This window comes from Primulina tabacum, chromosome 2, assembly GCF_025594145.1.
Source record: "Primulina tabacum isolate GXHZ01 chromosome 2, ASM2559414v2, whole genome shotgun sequence".
In the NCBI taxonomy this organism is placed as follows: domain Eukaryota; kingdom Viridiplantae; phylum Streptophyta; class Magnoliopsida; order Lamiales; family Gesneriaceae; genus Primulina; species Primulina tabacum.
Window position 1 is genome coordinate 23,864,714 of NC_134551.1, and position 22,552 is coordinate 23,887,265.

A 22,552-nucleotide genomic window follows, 5' to 3' on the forward strand; every position below is an offset into this window, starting at 1 on the left:
TGTCGTAACATATAGGAGTCGATGCATTGTAGTCAGGGATTCACCGCTTACCTTCGTGTATGGATATCCTATGTGTTCTCATGTGTATGTAGGTTGAAATCTATGATCATAGTATGGTGGTAATTTTGAAAGGGGTTTCATAGATTACACCATCGATGCAACTACGACATGACACATAGTATCGATTCATTGACAACTCTCGATAAACCAATGGTTGTCGAATCAGTCGGGATATATGAGTTGAAGGGACCGTACTGTACGCTAACCATAATTGAATGGTTCTTTCAGGCACTATCATTTGATACCTAGGGAATCATGTAAGCTATGCTGCTAGGCGTTTAACATGGTTGGTTGGGTACTATCAGATTTGAGTTCTGACGTTCTTGTTATCAAGAAGTTGATAAGTAAGAATGGAGCAATTGGGGTATGCTCGTATAAGGACATGTTTAGTCCGAATCACATGGAGATGTGAACCCACGGCTAGTTGTATCAATGAACCATTGAGGACCACACAAGTACTAGCTTTCTAGATCCCGTTGAGAAGTAAAATAGTTCAAAGTGTTGAACGGTTTATAAATGAGTTTATAGCCGTAAAGAAAAATAGAAGTATGACTTCTATGAGAGAAATGTAACTTTTAATTTATGAATGTGTTCCTAAATTAAAAGTTGGCCAAGTAAATAATGTATTTGAAAATTGTGATTTTCATAAACATTATTATGGACTAAATTAAATTAATTCAAGTGTTGAATTAATTAAACACTAGTGGGCCTAGTAGAGTCCAAATAATTAAATTAATTCAAGTGTTGGATTAATTAAACTTTATTGGGCCTTGTAGAGCCCAATTAGAAATAATTATTAAGCTAGTGTGCTTGAGTAAAATCAAGTAAACTTTAAATGGGCTCAAATGTGTTTGAGAAATTTAAAATAAAAGTCCATGGGCCTTGTAATTGTTACAAGCCTAAGTAGATTTGCATGCATGGGAGGTAAAAGGTTGGGAGACAACTTTTTCTATAATCAAGGCTTGGGATGCAAAAAGGGTTTAATTTTTTTCCCACCACCTAAAATCAATCCCTTTCAAGTTGTATCAGATCTAAGTGTACTAGTTTTTGTAGCATATGCATAATATTATATTGAGGTCGATTTCTAACCGCATGAGATGAAATTTTTGCAACAAAATCAAGGCCAAAACAAAGGGGTTTTCGGGCAGCTCGGGCTGCCCGAGGGGCTGCCCATTTCGGGCAGCAAGGGCAGCCCGAATCCCCTCCTTGAAAAAAAAAATTGCATGTTGGCCGGAATCCGACGACGGAGCTCTGGCGACGACGATGACGACTAGGGTTTTCAAAAGGTGTTTTGAAATATCAAAGTGTCATGGGCTTTGAGTTGTTGGGTCATTGGATGGCTAACATATTTGTGAATTTTAAATGGGCCAAAATGTTTTTGGTGAAAAATGTGTTTTTGGGCCCTTAAGTTTAAAATTACAAAAGTTGCAAATATTTTCTCATGAAATAAATAATTGAAGTTGGACTTTAGTTATTTATAGTAAATGGTGATTTACAAGAAATTCGGTTATAAATAAATTAATTAGAAAGTAGGCAAAAGTGTTTGTATACTTTGTTAATTTAGTTTATAATCGTGGCGGTTAGTGATTGGATCAAGATATATAATATTGGATCAATTAATTATTGTGATAATTAATTGATGGTGTATGATATGTGATTTATGCATGAAGGATGATCATAAGCCCAAGACCAATTTGCTAGGTGTATTGCTAGGATATTTTGTGTTGAATGATTGTAATAATTATCAATTTATAAAGTGGGCTTGGTTTATGGCCCGTTCCCACCCCCATGAGATGTATCCCTATTTGCCATGAATATTTATTTGTAAATATTAGTATAGTGGATGATCAAGATTGGAAGATGATGGCCATGATGATTATGAAGATCGAAGACATGTAAATATTGGAAGCTAATGTAATAGTTGCATTTGCATCCCTTGCATTTCCCTAGGATTGGACCTAGGCCCGTGTTTAGCTCACACGGGCCATCAGTTTTGGGGCGATTGATCATCCTTGTTTTGTTTACTTTTTATAATATATGCATGATATGTTATAAATAATGAGTATGTGCGTTATTATTATGATAATAACAAAGTTGCACTGAATCCGGCAAACGTACGATCAAACATGGCGAGTTTTTAAATAAAATTAATGATGAGACCTTTCAAAAAATTAAAAGCCCTCATTTTGAATAAGATTCAAAATTAATATCAAGCCTGAAAAGGGGAATTATAAATTTGTTTATAATTTTCATGTCTTCCATCGACAATGGGTGCATGATGAACGCTACCCGCGCTCGGGGCTCGGCTCATATTATTGGGGGAGCCCTGGGTGCCAGAAAGCTGTGACATCCATTGACATGGTGATGTGAACTACGTTGAACTCCCATGATTTCGGCTCATATTATTGAGGGAACTCATGGCGACCGTCCATTAAGGTTCAATATCGATGGGTTAGGCTTGACACGTAAAGATGAACGACGTCATATTATTGGGTCCTAATCAAACGTGAGACAAAAGTATACGTAGAGGGTTGCATAGTGATGCAATTGGAAACTACCTTTTAGGAATTGTGATTGGCTGATATTATTCAGAATCATAATTCGCTAATTGGACCTTACGTACCTACTGAGGAAAGGAGTTTCCCGTTTTCACTAGAGGGTAGTGAAAATGTCAAAACAGTGGGAGCAAAAATTTATAAAGTAAAAGTCCATACTTTATATCTTACTAAATATTTTAAAATAGTCATTAACATTTATCTGTTTTACTTTTCAGTACAAAATTTGACAATGTCTTCGATTCGCAATCCGCTATCCGCAATACTCGAAAAACACATGTTAACTGGACCTAATTACCTCACTTGGCTAAGAAACCTAAAGATCGTCTTCAACTCGGAAAAGATTGCATATACACTGACTGAGTCGCCCCCTGTCGAGGCTCCGACTAGCTGCACTCCTGAGGAATTGCAGACCTAGAAGGATTGGTGTGACCATGACTTGAAGGCCAGGTGTTATATGCAGGCTTCTATGAATGATGAGCTGCAGAGGCGTTTTGAGGATGCAAAGAATGCTGCTGACATTCATATGCAACTCAAGGAGCTCTTTGGTGAGCAGACTCAGCCTCTTAGGCATGCTACCGTCAAGGAGCTGATCACTATGCGCATGCAAGATGGGGCCTCGGTCCATGAGCATGGCCTGAAGATGATTGGGCTCGTGGACAAGCTCGTTGGCATGGATTTGATATTGCCTTCGGAGTTGACCACCGACGTGTTGCTGTTATCGCTGCCAAGCTCATTTGATCCTTTTGTGGTGAACTTCAACATGAACAAGATGGATCCGACCCTTGAGGAGTTTGTGAATATGCTTGTGACTTTTTAGTCCACCATCAAGAAAGAGAAGCCGATTCTTTTTGTGGGCTCTTCATATGGTACGAAGACCGGTCCACCTGGGAAGGGAAAGAAGCGTTCTTTCCAACGTCCCAAGAAGAACGTGCCCTTGAAGAGGCAGACTCCGGGTCCCGTTGTGGCAGCCACACCAGTGAAGGCTGACAAGACTGTTGACATCTGTCATCACTGCAAGAAGCCTGGACATTGGAGGCGTAACTGCAGGGAATATCTTGTCCAGAAGAGTTCTGGAAACGGTATGTTCTATATTGAAGTAAACATTTCAATTAACTCTACTTCTTGGGTATTGGATACCGGCTGTGGCTCACATCTCTGTAATGATTTGCAGGCGATGGGAAGAAGTAGGAGGCTCAGGGAAGGTGAGATCTTCTTGAGGATGGGAAATGGAGCAAGGGTTGCTGCCAAAGCCGTAGGAGATGTTTATTTGCATTTGAACAATGATTTTAAGTTTGTTTTGAGAGATGTTTTGTTTGTACCGGACTTGGTGAAAAACATTATTTCCATTTCTATGCTTGATAAAGATGGATTTTCTTGTTTATTTAGCAAAGGTGTTTGCAATATTTACAAGAATGAATGTTTAATTGGTACTGGAGAACTTGAAAACGATCTCTACACCTTAAAATTGAAAGATATTCCACTTAACAATGTCCAAGCTATAACAACAACAAACAAGCGCAAACAAGATACTCTAAATTCGGCACAATTAGGGCATGCTCGATTAGGACATATTTCCCTAAGAAGGATGAACAAGCTAGTGGGAGTGGGCATGTTTGATATGTCTGATATTAATGCTCTCACGACTTGTGAATTCTGTCTAAAGGAAAGATGACCAAGATTCCCTTTAAAGGCCATGTGACGCGAGCCAAAGGGTTAGTGAATTTGGTCCATACCGATGTGTGCGGTCTGCTTAGCATCACCACTAAGCATGGACATGCCTACTTCATCACCTTTACCGATGACTTTTCGAGGTATGGGTATGTGTATTTGATGAAATACAAGTCTGAAGCCTTTGAAAGGTTCAAAGAATTCAGAAGTGAAGTAGAGAAACAGTTGGTACGAAGCATCAAGACACTTCAATCGGATCGAGGTGGTGAGTACTTGAGTGCCGAGTTCCAAGAGTATCTTAGGGAGAATGGGATTCTCTCGCAGTGGACTCCGCCCGCTACACCAGAGTTGAATGGTGTTTCGGAGCGTCGTAACCTGACTTTGATGGACATGGTTCGGTCTATGATGGGGTTCACGGAGTTGCCGCCATCCTTTTGGGGATATGGGCTTGAGACAGAGGCACTGTTGTTGAACAATGTCCATTCAAAGGCAGTTGACAAGACACCATATGAGATATGGATGGGTAAGCCACCCAAATATTCTTATCTTAGAATATGGGGGTGCCCTGCTTATATGAAGCAGGTAGTGGGAGATAAATTGGATAGTCGATCCATTTTATGTTACTTTGTGGGATATCCAAAGAATTTGGTTGGATTACTACTTCTATCATCCCCAAGAAACAAAAGTGTTTGTTTCTAGGAATGAAACCTTTTTGGAAAAGGAATTTCTATTGGATAGAAAAGGCGAGATGATAGAACTCGAAGAGGTTCGAGAGACACCCACAGTTATAGAACCCACACCCGAAGAGCCAAGAGAGGAGATACAAGCTCCTAGAAGATCCAATAGAGTCTCGAGACCACCTATGAGGTATGGTCTGCTTCTTGAAGAGGGCCATGATGAGCCTAACCATGGATGTGATCCAAGGACCTTCAAGGAAGCGTTATCTGATGCCGATTCATCCAAGTGGCTTGAAGCAATGGAATCTGAGATGAATTCCATGCATTCGAACCAAGTGTGGAATCTTGTGGATCCACCTGAGGGAATTGTTCCCATAGGGTGTAAATGGATTTACAAGAGGAAACTTGGGGCGGATGGGAAGGTGTTGACCTTCAAGGCGCGATTGGTGGCAAAAGGATATACTCAAAGACAAGGAGTTGACTTTGAGGAAACCTTTTCTCTAGTTGCAATGTTCAAGTCCATAAGGATTTTTCTAGCCATAGCTGCATGGTATGACTATGAGATATGGCAGATGGATGTTAAGACAGCCTTTCTTAATGGGGATATTAAGGAAGAGATTTACATGTCTCAACCCGAAGGGTTAACATCTATCGGAAGTAAGCATATGGTATGCAAACTTCAAAGATCTATTTATGGTCTAAAGCAGGCATCTAGGAGTTGGAACCTCATATTCGATAGTACAATCAAAGAGTTTGGTTTTGCTAAGAATCCTGAGGAACCCTGTGTGTATAAGAAGGTCAGTGGGAGTGCTGTGACATTCCTTGTGCTTTATGTTGATGACATTCTACTCATTGGGAATGATGTAGGGATGTTGCAATCAACTAAGATATGGTTAGCAAGTAAGTTCTCGATGCAGTACTTGGGTGAAGCATCTTTTGTATTGGGAATACAGATCTATAGAGATAGATAAAAAAGATTGCTTGGTCTCAACCAGTCCACATACATTGATACCATCGTGAAGAGGTTCTCGATGGATGAGTCCAAGAGAGGACATCTACCAATGTGTCATGGCGTGTCCCTATCCAAGTCTATGTCTCCCAAGACTGATGCAGAGATAGAGGCGATGACACACATTTCGTATGCATCTACGATTGGTAGCATCATGTATGGGATGATATCTACACGTCCTGACGTGGCTTTTGCACTAAGTGTAGTGAGTAGATATCAATCCAACCCTACTGGAAAGCTGTGAAAAGACATCCTCAAGTATTTGAGAAGGACCAATAAGTTGTTCTTGGTCTATGGGGGTGGAGAACTGAAATTGGAAGGCTATACCGACTCTAGCTTCCAAAGCGATATCGATGACTCGAAGTCAACCTCTGGGTTCATATTCATGCTCAATGGTGCTGCTATCTCATGGAAGAGTTCCAAGCAAGACAGTACAGCGGATTCCACCACTGAGGCAGAATATATTGCTGCATCAGTTGCAGCAAATGAGGCTGTTTGGATAAGGAATTTCATCCAACAGTTGGGCGTCATTCCTAATGGAGTTGCTCCTGTCCCGGTGTTTTGTGACAACACGGGAGCCATTGCTCAAGCAAAGGAGCCGAGGTCTCATCAGAAGTCCAAACACGTATTGAGAAAGTACCACATCCTCAGAGAGATCGTGGAAAGAGGAGATGTCACGATTGACAAAGTCGGCTCCGCAGATAATGTTGCTGATCCACTAACTAAGCCTTTACCTGGACCATTATTCGAGATGCATCGCGAATCAATGGGTTTGAAGCATATGGGTAGTTGGCTCTAGTGCAAGTGGGAGATTGTTAGAGTAGATGCCCGTCGAGCCAAGTGTTGGCCGAGTGTTCACAATGAAACTCTATGTATGAACAGTCTTTATTTTAATAATATCTGAAATTATTATTTTGGCACATCTTTATCTGTATACCCATGCTAGTTGCATAGATAAAACCCTTGAATATACAAATAGTAGAAAGAATATGAGATGCTCATATGATGAGTATCATGAAACTCATATTTGGAATACTGTATATTCTAAACAGTTCCTAGTCGATTCAGCCGCCACTAAGAAGGATATAGGCTGCTCGAGTTTGAGACTAGTATCTGCGATGTGAGTACCATGTTTCATTGGTAGGGGACATTGTGATGTCCGAGCATGCAGATAGGTGCTCCTGGTAGAGTGCACTGAACAACTCTCCATAAATGATTTTCCAAGTGGTTCTTACTTATCGAGTGGAAAAGTTCTATTTTATGGTTGTACACCATTAGTCCTTATGACCCAGGACAACATTGAGACTCTATGTGCTAGAATTACACTTTGACTTGTTTACCGACTCTCATGGGGTCATCGGGTGGCAAGGTTGGGTGTTCTGTCGAAACATATAGAAGTCTATGCATTGTAGTCAGGGATTCACCGCTTACCTTCGGGTATGGATATCCTATGTGTTCTCATGTGTATGTAGGTTGAAATCTCTGATCAGAGTATGGTGGTAATTTTGAAAGGGGTTTCATAGATTACACCATCGATGCAACTACGACATGACACATAGTATCGATTCATTGACAACTCTCGATAAACCAATGGTTGTCGAATCGGTCGGGATATATGAGTTGAAGGGACCGTACTGTATGCTAACCATAATTGAATGGTTCTTGCAGGCACTATCATTTGATACCTAGGGAATCATGTCAGCGATGCTGCTAGGCGTTTAACATGGTTGGTTGGGTACTATCAGACTTGAGTTCTGACATTCTTGTTATCAAGGAGTTGATAAGTAAGAATGGAGCAGTTGGGGTATGCTCGTATAAGGACATGTTTAATCCGAATCACATGGAGATGTGAACCCACGGCTAGTTGTATTAATGAACCATTGAGGGCCACACAAGTACTAGCTTTCTAGATCCCGTTGAGAAGTAAAATAGTTTAAAGTGTTGAACGCCTTATAAATGAGTTTATTGGCAGTAAAGAAAAATAGAAGTATGACTTCTATGAGAGAAATGTAACTTTTAATTTATGAATATGTTACTAAATTAAAAGTTGGCCAAGTAAATAATATATTTGAAAATTGTGATTTTCATAAACATTATTATAGACTAAATTAAATTAATTCAAGTGTTGAATTAATTAAACACTAGTGGGCCTAGTAGAGTCCAAATAATTAAATTAATTCAAGTGTTGGATTAATTAAACAATATTGGGCCTTGTAGAGCCCAATTAGAAATTATTATTAAACTAGTGGGCTTGAGTAAAATCAAGTAAACTTTAAATGGGCTCAAATGTGTTTGTGAAATTTAAAATAAAAGTCCATGGGCCTTGTAATTGTTACAAGCCTAAATAGATTTGCATGCATGGGAGGTGAAAGGTTGGGAGACAACTTTTTCTATAATCAAGGCTTGGGATGCAAAAAGGGTTTAATTGTTTCCCCACTACCAAGAAAAGTCTTCCCTTCCCTCCTACATATGTGTGATGGCCGAAACTAAGGGTATAATATTCTCTCAAATTTTTCTCTCATTTTGTTCTTCAATTTGTTGGAGAAAACACTCTCTTCTCTTTGAAAAATCTTCTTATTTTTCTAGTGCAAAATAAGAAGGGTTCTAGCTAGTTAGTGGTGGGCTTGATTTTGAAGGAAATGAGGAAGCTTGTAGATCAACTCATCCATTCAAGAGCTAAGATGTTTACACCTTAGTTGGAGCCATCATCAACCTCAAGAGGTTGATAGGTAACTATTTCTCAACACCCTATGTATGACAAAGGTGTTTTTGTATTTGCTACACCCTAGTACATGGTGACCGAAATTTTTCTTTTTTAAAAACAATTTTTGAACTTCCGTTGCGCTTTCGGTCACCTAAAATCGATCCCCTTTCATTTTGAGAGGCTTTTGAGAGGTTTAGTATGGGCTATACTTTTCAAATAATGTTTTTAGGTTGGTAAAATATTTGACGATTTTATGCTTTAAAATATTTTCCTTTGGATTTTTAAATAGCAGTTGGATGTTTATTTTTAAAATGAGGTCAAAAATATTTTATGGTTCGACCGATGCTAAGTGAGGTTTTAAAAAAAAAAAATTCTAGTACTTTTAAAGCAATAAAAAGGGCAAACGTCTCAGAGTTTACCAGCGATTTCTTATCAGCTGATCATTCAGCTGTACATGTCATCAGTTGTCCAAAAAGATATTCAACCGACAACAGTAAAAAGCAGACTGAAACTCATAGTGGAACGCCACATTTCAGGGCTTACAGTATACGAATGTCAGAGGAATATTGACGTGGCAATCAACGGGTATAATGATTCAAATTATATTTAATGTCACCGTTGAAGAGACGCTTATAAATAGGTGAGAAGAGCAGTAGAGGAAACAATCGATCTATCTATTCTCTTAAGCTTGCTGTTACCCTGCTGAAATTATCGCTCTTACTCAAGAATCAAAAAGCTCATACTTATCAGATATATTTATAGGATTAGAGGCTACTTTTCGAGGTTATAAGCACAAACTGTTTTGTTGTTTATTTTATCTTCAACTAGATCAGTTGTGTTAAGTTCAGTCAAAGAACTGTGAGATATTTTGTAAACAAAGAGTTTCAGTTTTGGCACTGTTAAGTCCAAACTGAAGTTGGTCTGTACAAGTTTTGTATCGATCAAAGTCTTTTAGTGCATATCCTATCCTTCTGATAGAAGGGGCGACGTAGGAGTAATTAAAATCTCCGAACATCCATAAATCTTTGTGTTTTCTTACTTCAGTTATTTATTCTATCTTTCAGTCAGTATATTTCCGCAACTGTTATCAGTTAAACTGATTGTTATTGACTGACAAGATTCCTAGTTTCAGTTTGTCACAAAACTGACACTTTATTCGAAAAGATTCTAAAATCGTGAGTTTTTATTCACCCGCCTTCTAAACACATCTCAACCAATCAACCGATCCTAACATATGGCCAGCACTGGCGCAGAAATTAGAGCATGCTTCAACGTAACAAAGCTCTTATGGCAATCTCCACTCCATATGAATTTAGCATTCTACTTAGTCAATGAAGTTAGTGGCACAGCAATTGACGAAAATCCCTGAATAAATTTCCTGTAGTAGCCTGCTAAGCCTAGGAAACTGCGGATCTCTGATGCATTCTTCGGCTCAACCCATTCCTTAACTGCTGCCACTTTAGCTGGGTCCACCTCGACACCACTGCTAGATATTATATGACCCAAAAATGCTGCCTTCTCTAACCAGAATTCAACGAATTAGTCACAATTATTTCACATCCTTCAACATTTTTCATTCACATCACTTTAGAAAAATCATGAATATCATTATGTTTTTCATTTTTGAAACCAAGCATGTAACATTTATTTTAAATGTCTTCTTAAGTCATAAAAATCCCTTAGACATTTAAAAATCATAATTTAATCATGAACTTTTCATAAACATTTAAAATGATATTTTAAACTCAAAACATTTAAAATGACATTTTAAACTCAAAACATTTACAATAACATTTTGACATATTAAATCATAAACATATAAAATTACCTAAACATTTAAAAGATCATTTTAATATATAAAATTCCATAAACATTTAAAATATCATTTTAGCATAAAACAATTTCCATAAACATCGATAACTATAGAAATTAATCATATTAGCACATAAAACAGCAAATAGGGCACTGCCATGACATTTACTAATTTCTAGGTGTATAATGACCATTTTACCCCTAGACGTAAAATTTCTCGTTTTTGACATTTTCTTAATTACATTGATTCTAACATGTCCCAAATAATTATTTAAGCCTACAAGAATTTTCTCATATTTTTATTTAGCTTAAAACGAGGACTTTTAAATAAATCTTTAAATGTGACGTATTAATGAATTTTAATCTCGAATTAAACCAAACTTTAATATAAAATTTCCAAATTAAAAACTTAGGCTTCTAATAATTATTTAAGCTTAACCCTAATTTTTCATAATTTTATAAGACATAAAACTAGGTGTTTCAATTAGTTATTTAATTAGCGTTTCATGTGGCGATTAAATCCCGAATAAATCCAAAACTCGTTATTTTGATCCCAAATTTTTAACATAGCCTTTTTATTATTTATTCTACCATTCCATGTCATGAGCCACCCCCGTGGACCCATGGAATCAATTTTGGCTTAATTAGTCTCGTTTTTGACCCTTCGACGAACACACCGAGCCATCTCCTAATTTACTCGAGCCACGCCCGAGCCGCCTTGAGCCAAAACCTAGCCAACCCATCTAGAGACCCTACTGTGCAAGACCAGCCCAAAAGAACCCGGCCCTGGCCGGCTCAAAAGCCTGCTGGAAACTCACCCAAAATCTGCATGTGTGTGTGCGTGAGACTCATGTGCTTCCAGGACTCCTAGCAAACCTAGGACACCTCCAGCCGTGAACCACTTGGCCTCTCATGACCCTAACCTTCCCTGGACCACGCCCAGACCAAGCCCAGACAAACTCAATCCCTACAACCCAGCAGCAAAGCCACTGAGTTCAGACAGCAACCTGTGCCCCTTGAAAGTGTAATCCACGTTTTTCTGTGTTTGGCTCGAGCCGCATCAAGCCACCCTGCCCCAACTCATGACCAGCCTCTCTAGGGACCCTCATGCACCCTTAGAACCCATAGGACTCAACCCTAGCCCAAAAACCGAGGCTCTACACCAGTAGCAATTTATGGCCGAGAAACCCACCTACCATGGCTTCTACGTTTCTGTTGTTAGGACTTATCCAGCCACACCAGGCCCTGAACCAACCTCTCTAGCACCCTTATAGGACCCTAAGGACCCAACCTAACCCATCCTACAAGCCCCTAGCCGAGCCACTTTCTTCCTGCACAACAGCAACTACCTGCGCAACTTCCCTTGCACTCACGGGTTGGAGCCCTAGCTTGCTAGGACTCCTTCCCAGCCCTGGTGTTCGAGTCCTAGCATGGCTAGGACTCTTCCCTTGACCCATAACAGACCCTAGTCTAGCCCTGGTCCAGCCAAACCAAGCCATGCATCGAATCCCCCCCCTTAACCGAGCCCTTAGTTTTCGTTCCAGCTTGTTTTCATGAGTGTGCAACATGTTTTCGTGCATGTATAGGACTTCTTAAACTTATGTAAGACCCCCTTAATCCATACCCTAGACATGGCAGCCCCTTAATAACATCATATACGTGATTTTGGACCAAATACATGCTTTAAAAATTCAGATATTATGCAAAAACGAACTTGTTTCATGATGCCCTTGTTTTTCATGCAAAAACTCAATAAAATAAATATTATGATGTGATAGATGATTGAAGGAAAGAATATGGCATGCCTTTGCGTATTTAACGCACGAAAAACCGTTGACGATTGCGAAGAACAGCGACACGAAGACGATGACTTGATTTTCCTTGAAGAACCTTCAAAATTTCTTTTCAAAATTGTGTGTGCCATGACTTGAGTTTGAGGGGAGAGTTTTGATAGAATTGGGGAGGTGGGGCGTGTTATTAATAGGTTATGGGGTGGGTTTTGTGTATTTTATAGTAAATAAATCACTAATTAAACTTTAGGCCCATTAGGAAGGTTAATTAGGCCCAATTAGTCCATTAGTGTTTAATTAAAATATTTAAAATAATTTTGTTTAATAAAGTTTGTGAATTTATTAGCCGGGTTGCTAAAACATTCGCATTTTTGTTAAAAATCCAACACCGATAAAATTTACGTACCGGCGTATAAAATCACCTCAAAACCCCATATTTTAAAAAATAAGAAAAAACATTTCCCATAATTTGAATAATTAAAAACAATTAGCCAATAAAAACATTTTCTATTTTTCAGCCATCGATCTCCGTTCCTCGATCGCAACTCGAATATCCCTTTTAAAATACATTTTAATGCAACCATGAAGAAAAATATATTTTAAACATACAAATATGCACAACATAATTAATTTAATGCAATTAAAACAATTAACTAAAATACAAGGGAATTTAATAATTGCATGCATGTTGTTTACGTGAACCTTTAAATTTTCGTGGCGTTACACAATCATTATTTGGTTATACACTGAATACCCTTAAAAAAAAATAAAACTCATGACCCGCTAACCTCTCAATCATTTGATCAATAAAGGGCAGTGAAAAGTGATCTTTACAGGTAGCATCATTTAATTTCCTATAATCAATGCACACACGCCATCTCGTAACTGTCCTAGTCGGTATTAATTCATTTTGATAATTTGTGATAATAGTAATCCCACCCTTTTTCAGCACACATTGAATAGGACTTACCCATGCACTATCATATATAGGATAGATAATACCTGCATCAAGGAGATTGTTAATTTCTGCTTTTACTACTTCTTGCATCTTTGGATTCAATCTTCTCTGAGGTTGCACAAGAGGTGAGTACTTGTCTTCCATCAATATCTTGTGCATGCAGACTGATGGATTGATCCCTTTGATATCCGCAACTTTCCATGCAAATGCACTCTTGTGCAGTGGGTGCTGGTATAGATTTAGAAGACTTACCTTTTGATGACTCAGTCTGTTCATCCCGTACTTGATTTTTTTGTCTCTCTAGCCTCTAAAACCTTTCCACTCTTCAACTCTATGGCCTTCACTTGCTCTTTTGGATTGGTCTCTATGTTACTTGGCAAGGTTCCCGGTTCTCTACTTGCTATCATCTCAGCTAACTATCCAATCTGATTCTCTAGCCCCTTTATCGATGCTTCTTGATTTTGGAGTCTAGTTTCAGTAGATGGGATAAACTTAGACATCATATGCTCCAAATTGGATTTTTCTTCTCTAGGAGGGTCAGATTTGTACATTGGTTGTTTTCCATATGATTGTTCTCCCTGTGGTCGAGTCTGACTGTTTTGGCCACCCCATGAGAATTTGGGAAGTTGCCTCCATCTAGGATTGTATGTGTTCGAATACGGATCATTCCTTGGACGGTTTTGGACTCCCACTTGATTCACTGGTGCCCCTTCTTGCACATAAAAAGGACCATTGTCTTGACAGTCCTTAATATAGTGTTCTCCTACGCATTTTTCACAAAATATCTCTTGAAGACGCATAGTCGTGCCACCCATATTCAAGTCGTCCAATTTCCTGTTCAAGACATAAAGTTGTGCAGTAATAGAGAAAATGTCAGTTACCTGGTGAACTCCTGCACTTCTTCGCTGGTTGTTCCTTTCAGATTGAGGGTGATAGCTGCTAGCGGTCATCTCCTACAATAACTCATGTCCTTCCTCAGCAGTTTTTCGCAGTATGTTTCCAAAAGAAACAACATCTATCATAGTACGATTAGATGTGAGTAATCCATAGTAAAAGATTTGAACGACTAATCCAAGTGGCAGTTCGTGATGAGGACATCTTCGCAATAGATCTTTGAAACGCTCCCATGCCTCATATAAAGACTCCTGCTCGAATTGAGAAAATGTGATTATGTTTGCCCGCAGCTTCATGGTCTTAGATGGAGGAAAGTATTTAATGAGAAACGCTTTCGCCATGTCCTTCCATGTGGTGATCGAACCTACATGCAAACAATTTAACCATGCTTTAGCTTTGTCACGTAACGAGAAAGGAAATAAACGGAACCTAACAGCGTCATCACAAACTCCATTAAATTTAAAAGTATTGCAAATTTCAAGGAAATCTCTGATGTGCGTGTTTGGGTCATCTACTGCAGATCCTCCAAACTGGACTGTATTTTGAATCATCTGTATTATGGCTTGCTTGATTTCGAAGTGGTTTTCCCGCACAATAGGCCTCACAATGCTGGGGCGTGCACTATCCAAAGAAGGTTGGGCATACTCTAGCATCGATATGCGGCATGGCATCTCAACATGTATGCCTTCATGGTGTTCCTCCTCATTCTCGTGCTCGTGCCTCTCCATCAATTCCTTCAGTCTATGCTGCTGCCTTCTTCTGCGGAAAGTTCTTTCAATTTCCTGATCAAACTGCTCAAGCTCCACGTCAAGTGACTTTGGCATGCACTGGAAAAGATATCTAGAATATAATATGGAGTGTTAGCTCAATAAAAATAAAACAATGTTAAAGAAAATAACTAAAAATAAAATTGTTAATTAAAGTCCCCGGCAATGGCGCCAAAAACTTGATCGACCAAAACTTGCACTGTGGAATCCTTAAGAAAAATATGATTTTGTATGATCGAAAATTAATCGCAAGTGCACGACGATGTCAAGTAATAGTATAATGTTACGAGAGTACGAGTATCTTTCCACTGAAGACTATATTTGACAATTATTATTTCCAGTTATCAAATCTTTAGCAACGAAATTTGAATGATTGTTTATGACTATTAAAATCAAATAAACATGCAAATAAAAAAGTTCAGGAATTAAATAATGAGATATAGTATCTAGAATGGTTAATTAAAATTCATTGAAAAATGAATTTGTTGGGAATTTCATTTCACATACCCCTCGTTAATTTATTAATTCGTTCGATAGTGATTCATGCTTCCGACAAGATTTTCTATTCAATTGAACACGCATTCTAAAGCTATGTCAAACTAATTCTACTCAGTGAAGTAATTAAATGTCTTTAATTATTTATCATGAGTGAATCGCATATCGATCTATGAAATCCCCTATTTTCGACCCTTAGGACTATAACTATCGACATGTATCAAATTTAATATTTCTATGTAAATTGTAGATCCACGGACTATACTACTCGATCCTATCACAAGCGATTCTCTCGAACTCACTCACGATATGAGACTATTATTAACGTTATCTTTGCTTTAATAATCGTAATAAAAACAGTCGTATACTCAATAACAAATCAACAATTGAAATACGAATTAACTAAATCGGTTTCGGGGTAGGATCCCCTTAAATCCCAACAAATATTTTAGTTTAGCTACTCGAATTCATTGTGAAACTAAACAACACAATGTTTAAACGATAAATATTAAATAAGAAATACTAGACAAGATGAGATCTGCGAAGAACTGTGCCCGGAAATTTTCGAATCTTCAACTCCAAGCAATTTCTCCAAGCTTTTCTCCTTCTCTCCCTCCTTGGCTGCTGAATTACGTCTGAATCTCCCCAAAAACATCCAATCTCCCCTTCCATATCATCCATATCCATAAATAAGGGAAGAAATCGGCCAAGAAATCTTTCCGAAATTACAAACGCACCCGGGCGGACATAAGATTCCGCCCGGGCAGATGGCTTGCGCAAATTTTGTTTTAACTTTTTAATCGACGTGCCCGGGTGGACATAAGTTTCCGCCCGGGCGGATGAATTTCGCAAAAATGCTTCTTTCTCACACCTTGCAGACACCCTGGCGGATATAAGTTTCCCCCCGGGCGAATGACTCTCGAAAATTTCCCATTATTTTCACTTTATTCACGAATTGCCTGTATTTTCATCCAAGAGCCTTATGAGCAACAAGGAAACATAAATTATGCCAAAACAACACAAAATGCATGCAATCTAAACTATAAATGAAACACAATGGGGCATCATATGACATGAAACACAAGTAAAATCCACCTATATCAACACCTCAATACTAACCTTTTGCTTGCCCTCGAGCAAAACATGACAAAACAAAACAGAGCATGACACAAAGTAGCTCGACAGTGATTTCATAGTCTCAATTATCATCAGCGAAACTTAACATATTCCCTTGTCGATCAATGCAAAAGCACAACTCTTCGCACTTCCCTTGGTCTAGAAATTTTTTCAAATAAAACCTGAACGTGTATGTGTGTGTCGTTAGTCCTAGCATCATAAATGACAAAAGGATCCATTCTCAACCAATGTCAGAGATTTAAATTAGCAAGCTAGTGTAAATCTTACTCTCCTTTATTCCTCTGCACTCAGTAATCATCAGCAGCATTTTTTATATTGAATTGGAATACAGTAATAAAAGGACTATGTTAGAACATTTCATTTCAGATTCAAATCCATGTGTTTTACAATTTTAGCCAGGAATAGGATTTCATTCCTTTATTCGGCTTCCCAACACCTTACATCTCCAACTTTAGCCAGGAATAGGATTTCATTCCTTTATTCGGCTCCCCCACACCTTACATCTCCATCGTTCTCTTTTTTAACACTGCTGATAAATACCTTGATTCAAGAGAATATAGTCAAGCTCAATTCACACCTTCAAACCTCTTCGTTCCCCACTTTGGTTTTAAATTTTCACCATCTTATCATGCATGCTTCTTGTTCTAATATTTGTGCAAAGAGAATCAATGTTTTATATAAAACTTCATGTCTTCACCACATTATGTGCTAAAGAAATGCGAGTACACGACAGAAAGAGAATGTCTCATCACCTCTTAATCATCCTTGGCTAACAAGTACTACTTCGAACACTGTTGGCTGACACACACACCAATGCAAAACGATTAAAACTAAATGCAAACTAATAAAACCAACAAAGCACAAAAAAAAATGAACACACAAAACAGTTTCACGCTCAAACAGTTTCCTATCGTGCAATATTATCCATAAATGCATAAAAATAATTAGACACAATTTAATGAAATAAACATGCATTTAATACTTTAAAAAAATTTAATAAAATACTAAAGAAATTTAATAACTTGCATGCATGTAGGTTTACATGGACCTTCAGATTTTTGGGACGTTACAGAAATGTTTGGTTTGTTTGAAAGCAATTCAAATGCAATTAAATAATTAATCTAATCACCGAGTTGAAAAATAACAATGAGAGCAAATATCTAGAGAAATGATTTAACTAAGTTTCCACGATAATTATTCTCAGTGAAGTTTATATTCAAGAATTCCAATTATTTAACGGCCAAGAACACTTAATTATTTTATTTCCCTTTCTCAAGTGACGAATAAATTGTATCATTCAAACTTTGATTCAAACATTCCTAATAAGAATCTAAATTTAAATGATAAAAGCAAACGATGTTTTTGCCTAAGCCTCGCTAATGTTATATGCCTTTCGAACGATATAAACATTCAACGAAGTGTCTCTAATGATCTATAATCCTAGTCCCTTTCCCGAGTTGTAGAATTAATCAGACAACGCATAATTTATGCCCATTAAATTGCAGTAAATAAAAACAGAGAACACAATTAAACAAAAGCATAATTAAATCAAATAAATCAATGCGTCAAACCATCGTATTAACAAAGGTACGTCATTCTCTAGACTAGAGAATTAGTTCATGACGAATTCTAAATAAAAAAAAAACACATGTTTGAAGTTTTAGACATCGAAATGCAAGAAAATATAAAAGCGAAAGAATAGATGACAAATCCAAAGTGTCGTCTCTGTCCTCAAATCCGTCGCTCTTCGTATTTGTGATCGTTCTTCGTACCAAGAATCTTCGTCTCGTGTTCGCTCCTGCTCTCCTGTCTGTTTTCTCTCCAAAAGCGGCGTCCCGCTTCTGAACCATTGTTTTCTTTTTTTATTCTCCCCTCCGGGCCTTAAGTCGAAGCCCATTTAATCTTTCCTCGCCGCCATTAGCGCCGCGGCGCTGAGTAAGTAGCGCCTAGGCACCCATGGTTCGCTCCTATAGGCGCCGCTGGCGCTTGTTCTTAGTGCCTAGGCGCTTATTCTTCGGCAATGAGGCGTCTAGGCGCTTGTCCTTCGCACAAATGAGCGCTGCGGCGCTTGTTGTTGCACTACGACTCTCGTATATCGCAGTTTCATGCTCAAAACTACCTCTGATTGCTCTAAACCATGAACTAGTCGTTTATCCCCTGCACGACACAAAAACAACAAAAAAAGGCGTAATTATATTCAAAACCAACATAGATCAAATGGATTAACATATAAATTAAGTGCAATTCTTGCACTTATCAAACTCCCCAAGCTCTAACATTTGCTAGTCCCGAGCAAAATAAGGGAAAAAATAGAAATGCAGACTCAAGCAAGAAATTAACGCTGACAACTATAGTCATGGATAAGCAAAAATTGACAGTGGTCTCAAATTTATTTATTTTCATGTGATTTGTAATTACTCTAGAGTCACGTGCGTCTATGATATGTCAATGTTTATTTACCTCAACGAATGCGCAAATAAATTCACAATGCGTGATCGCCTTATAAACTTAAGAAATCTTCACCTCGGTGCAACTCACACTTCATTCAAATACACATTTACTTACACGGATCACAAAGGACTTTATTGGTGATTATTTGGCTCATAAGATATTCAACACAAGTATACCAAAGATGAAGTCACACAATGAGATGCTTGCATGGAAATGATTTAAGTCTATACTCGTTTACCATGTTTATCAAGTATCCATAAGCTTGACTTGAACAACTTTTCTCCACTAGTATATTGGATAAACGTGACAAGGTTAATAGGTCTTGTTGGCTTGTAACGTTAGGCTACAGCTCATGGCAAAAATAAAGGTATGGAGATCAAAATTTGAGAGAAATATTTGAACTTCATCAATTTCACTCATTTTCATTCTCTTTTCATTCACCATCCACTTATTGTTTTCTTCTCATTCATATCCTTCATTTCCCATATATTTTCTTTTTCACCACTTTTGATTCACACTTTTTTTTTGAACTTCTTTTTGCACATTTAATTTCTCTCTTTCTTTTCAAGCAGTACTTGAATCATTACAGCACCAATGAACTTATTTCTCTCAAAAATAGGAAGGATAATAAGTGTATAAGCTTCATTTGATAGTTGTTGTGGGATATAGAATAGATACAAGTGGGGGCTAATTGTATGTCACTGACACACACCACTTGATTTTTAGTAGGCTTAAAATAGGACACTAGGGATATTTCATGTTTATTTGGTAGGCTCGAAGGCTCAAAACGGTTCCAAAGATTGCCTAAATCATTCCTATGTCACATATTATCCGTATTTCGCCTCGAAAAGTGTTCAAACAAGTTCTAGATTACCTTCAATCCATTAGTCATCTCATACGAACCAATCACATGCATTGTTCAACTAAAATGTAATATGAGATAGGCACAAAAAGAAATTTCAAGCATCTCAATCAACTCGAGGCTCAATGGTCTAACATTTGATAATGAACAAAAAAGGTAGGCCCAAAGATATTGAGAAAAATTGCCTAGATCATCCCTGTGTTTGCAAAAGTGTCAGTCAATGTCATGCGAGAATTACTAAAAATCATATTTTCATCGTTTAATTAGCATCACAGGCACGCAAATTGTCTTTAAGCATCAATAATAACAAAAAACATGACAGTGCATAAAAATGTGACCCCCAAATAATCATGAATACATTTATGCTTTAGAATCACTATTTCATTTTCATCATCGGCCTCACGATAGCTTATCCATGACTTATCCTAAAAACTCTAGCATGCATTAAACAACGAAAGACTAGACTCTACTGTGCAGGGAATAACTAATCATGCAATTCATAAAATAAAAACTAAGTAACAACTGAAACTTAAAATTAAAACAGAGTAAACGACCCCCCCCCCCCCCCCCAAACTTAAGTACGTGCACTGTCCCCAATGTACAGTAATAAAGCAATGAAAACAGGGGACTATGTACCTCATACAGCGAGCATCAGGACTCGCTGTCCTCGCCTGACAGCTCACGCTCCTCATCATCATCAATAGGTCTGTGCCCAAATGCTGGCGGTGGTGGGAGTGGCTCATCAGATGGACTAGTGGCAGGGAAACGATGCGCAAGAACTCGATTAAAATTGTACACGTACTGCTGGTGGTTGTGTGTCATCCTCATTAATCTATTCATCTGGCGCTCTAAATCATCAAGCCGGTGGTTATCAGTCTATGCACTGCCAGTCTCCGCCTTTCGTCTGTGCACTGGCTGTGGGACGTGATGTGACTGATATCTACTCCCTGATGCCTCTCCACTCTCAATCTGTCTACGTCTTCTATCCCTCGGGAGCCTAGCAACCAGTAAGATGCCGCCTTTCGTATGCAATACCGGCTCGCTACCATCCCATGCAGCCCACACTACATGACATAGGTCAGTGATCATCGACGAATGGCGCATGATAACAGTGGAAGTGCCCCGAGAAGCCTGAAACATCGATGTCATAATCACTCGGCCTGCATCTACTTTCCTGCCGGTGATGATACAATAAACCAAGGCTGCCTTTGCCATTGTCACATCAGATACATGCCCAGATGGCATTAATCGTGAGGCTACAAAGTGATACCAGTTGTATGCCTCCCTCTTCATGGACGTCGCAGGGAATGTGATCGGAGCTCGTTGATTGTTTAGCTTCCAAACCATGCCCGGCTCACAAAGTGTGGTTATGATCGTTTCATAGGGATAAGCCTCTCGCATGAAAATCGTGTACTAATCACTAGTCGTAATCCGGAATTGAGTACAACGAATTTATTGTTTTGCTATCGAAGGCAACCATCCGCCCCCGAATCTTCACTTTATAATCCTCATGTCTAACCTTTAAATTGGCATAAAATTCCTGCACAAGGGAGATCACAGCGTCTGCCGGCGGTTTCACAAACTCGTCCCAATGTATATGCCTAGCAAGAATCAATGTCGTACAATCCGGGATGCTCTGATCCATCCCTCTTTCCCGCTGCATGCTTTTATCTTGTAATTTAGAGTAATTTTCAGCAAAATCGGCATCCCAGAATCGTCGTCTATCAAAACTGGCTGTAGACGACTCGCCATCCCCATACTGAACCGGTTTGCTCTTTTTCTTTGGCGGCATATTTCAATTCAAGATAGATCTCGCTCAACAAAAATTTTCAACAATCAACGACTCGCACACAAATCAGACAATAATGCAGCACCCAAAATAGCAAGACAATCAATCAATTAACAATCCCCTCTAACATGCAACACTCCCAATCCAACAACTCCCCGCAACACACTCACTCAAACAATTCATCGAACACCTTGTGTACGTAATTCAAAACTCAATTCTTTCAAATTTCAAGAAGTAAAATCAAGCATCACTACCACAAAGACCGTTACCTTATGATATGGTACCCAAAATATGCTTGTAATTCTTCCGGTGTTGGCTCGTTTAAGAACTCTCTTTGAAATTTGTGAGCCAAAGGGGTGTCTTGTAGGTGATATTTGAAGATGGAATAGCTTGGGAGTGAATCGTGTGGTGTCTCTTATGGTGTTAAGAAGGAGAAATTGTGGAGGTGGGAGATTTTCTGGACGTGGAGTAGAGGAGCCGCAGCGCTGAGTTCTTAGGTTTCTGAAAATTAGTCTCGGTCGCCCTTTTTTTATATAACACGAACTAGTGCCACGGTACTGAGTAAGTAGCGCCGCGGCGTTAATCCTTCGCATGAAATGGCGCTGCAGCGCTCAATATGTGGGGCCAAGGCTCTTAGTCTTCGAATAAACTGGCGATGCGACGTTGGTGGTGCCTAGGCGCTTGTACGCCCGAGATTAAGAATATTTTGAGCTCTTTGCACACTTCTTTTCAACTTTTATCTGCATAATAAAATACATATCAATGTCTAATCTTCACACACAGAGTTCAATAACATAAAATGCAAAAAATAAAATACTACAGAAAATGAATAAAATAACGAAAGCAAAAAAAGATACTGGTTGGGTTGCCTCCCAACAAGCGCTTGGTTTAACGTCGTCAGCTCGACTGTCACTAGTCTGT

The 22,552-nt window shown here is 38.6% G+C and overlaps 1 non-coding gene across 1 annotated transcript; it reads left to right on the forward strand.

Annotated features, from left to right (window-relative positions):
- Nucleotides 1-14,316: 14,316 nt before the first annotated feature.
- Nucleotides 14,317-14,422, forward strand: LOC142538125 (small nucleolar RNA R71). The gene has a single exon (XR_012818665.1). It is a non-coding gene; the product is annotated as a small nucleolar RNA R71 (small nucleolar RNA).
- Nucleotides 14,423-22,552: the final 8,130 nt, after the last annotated feature.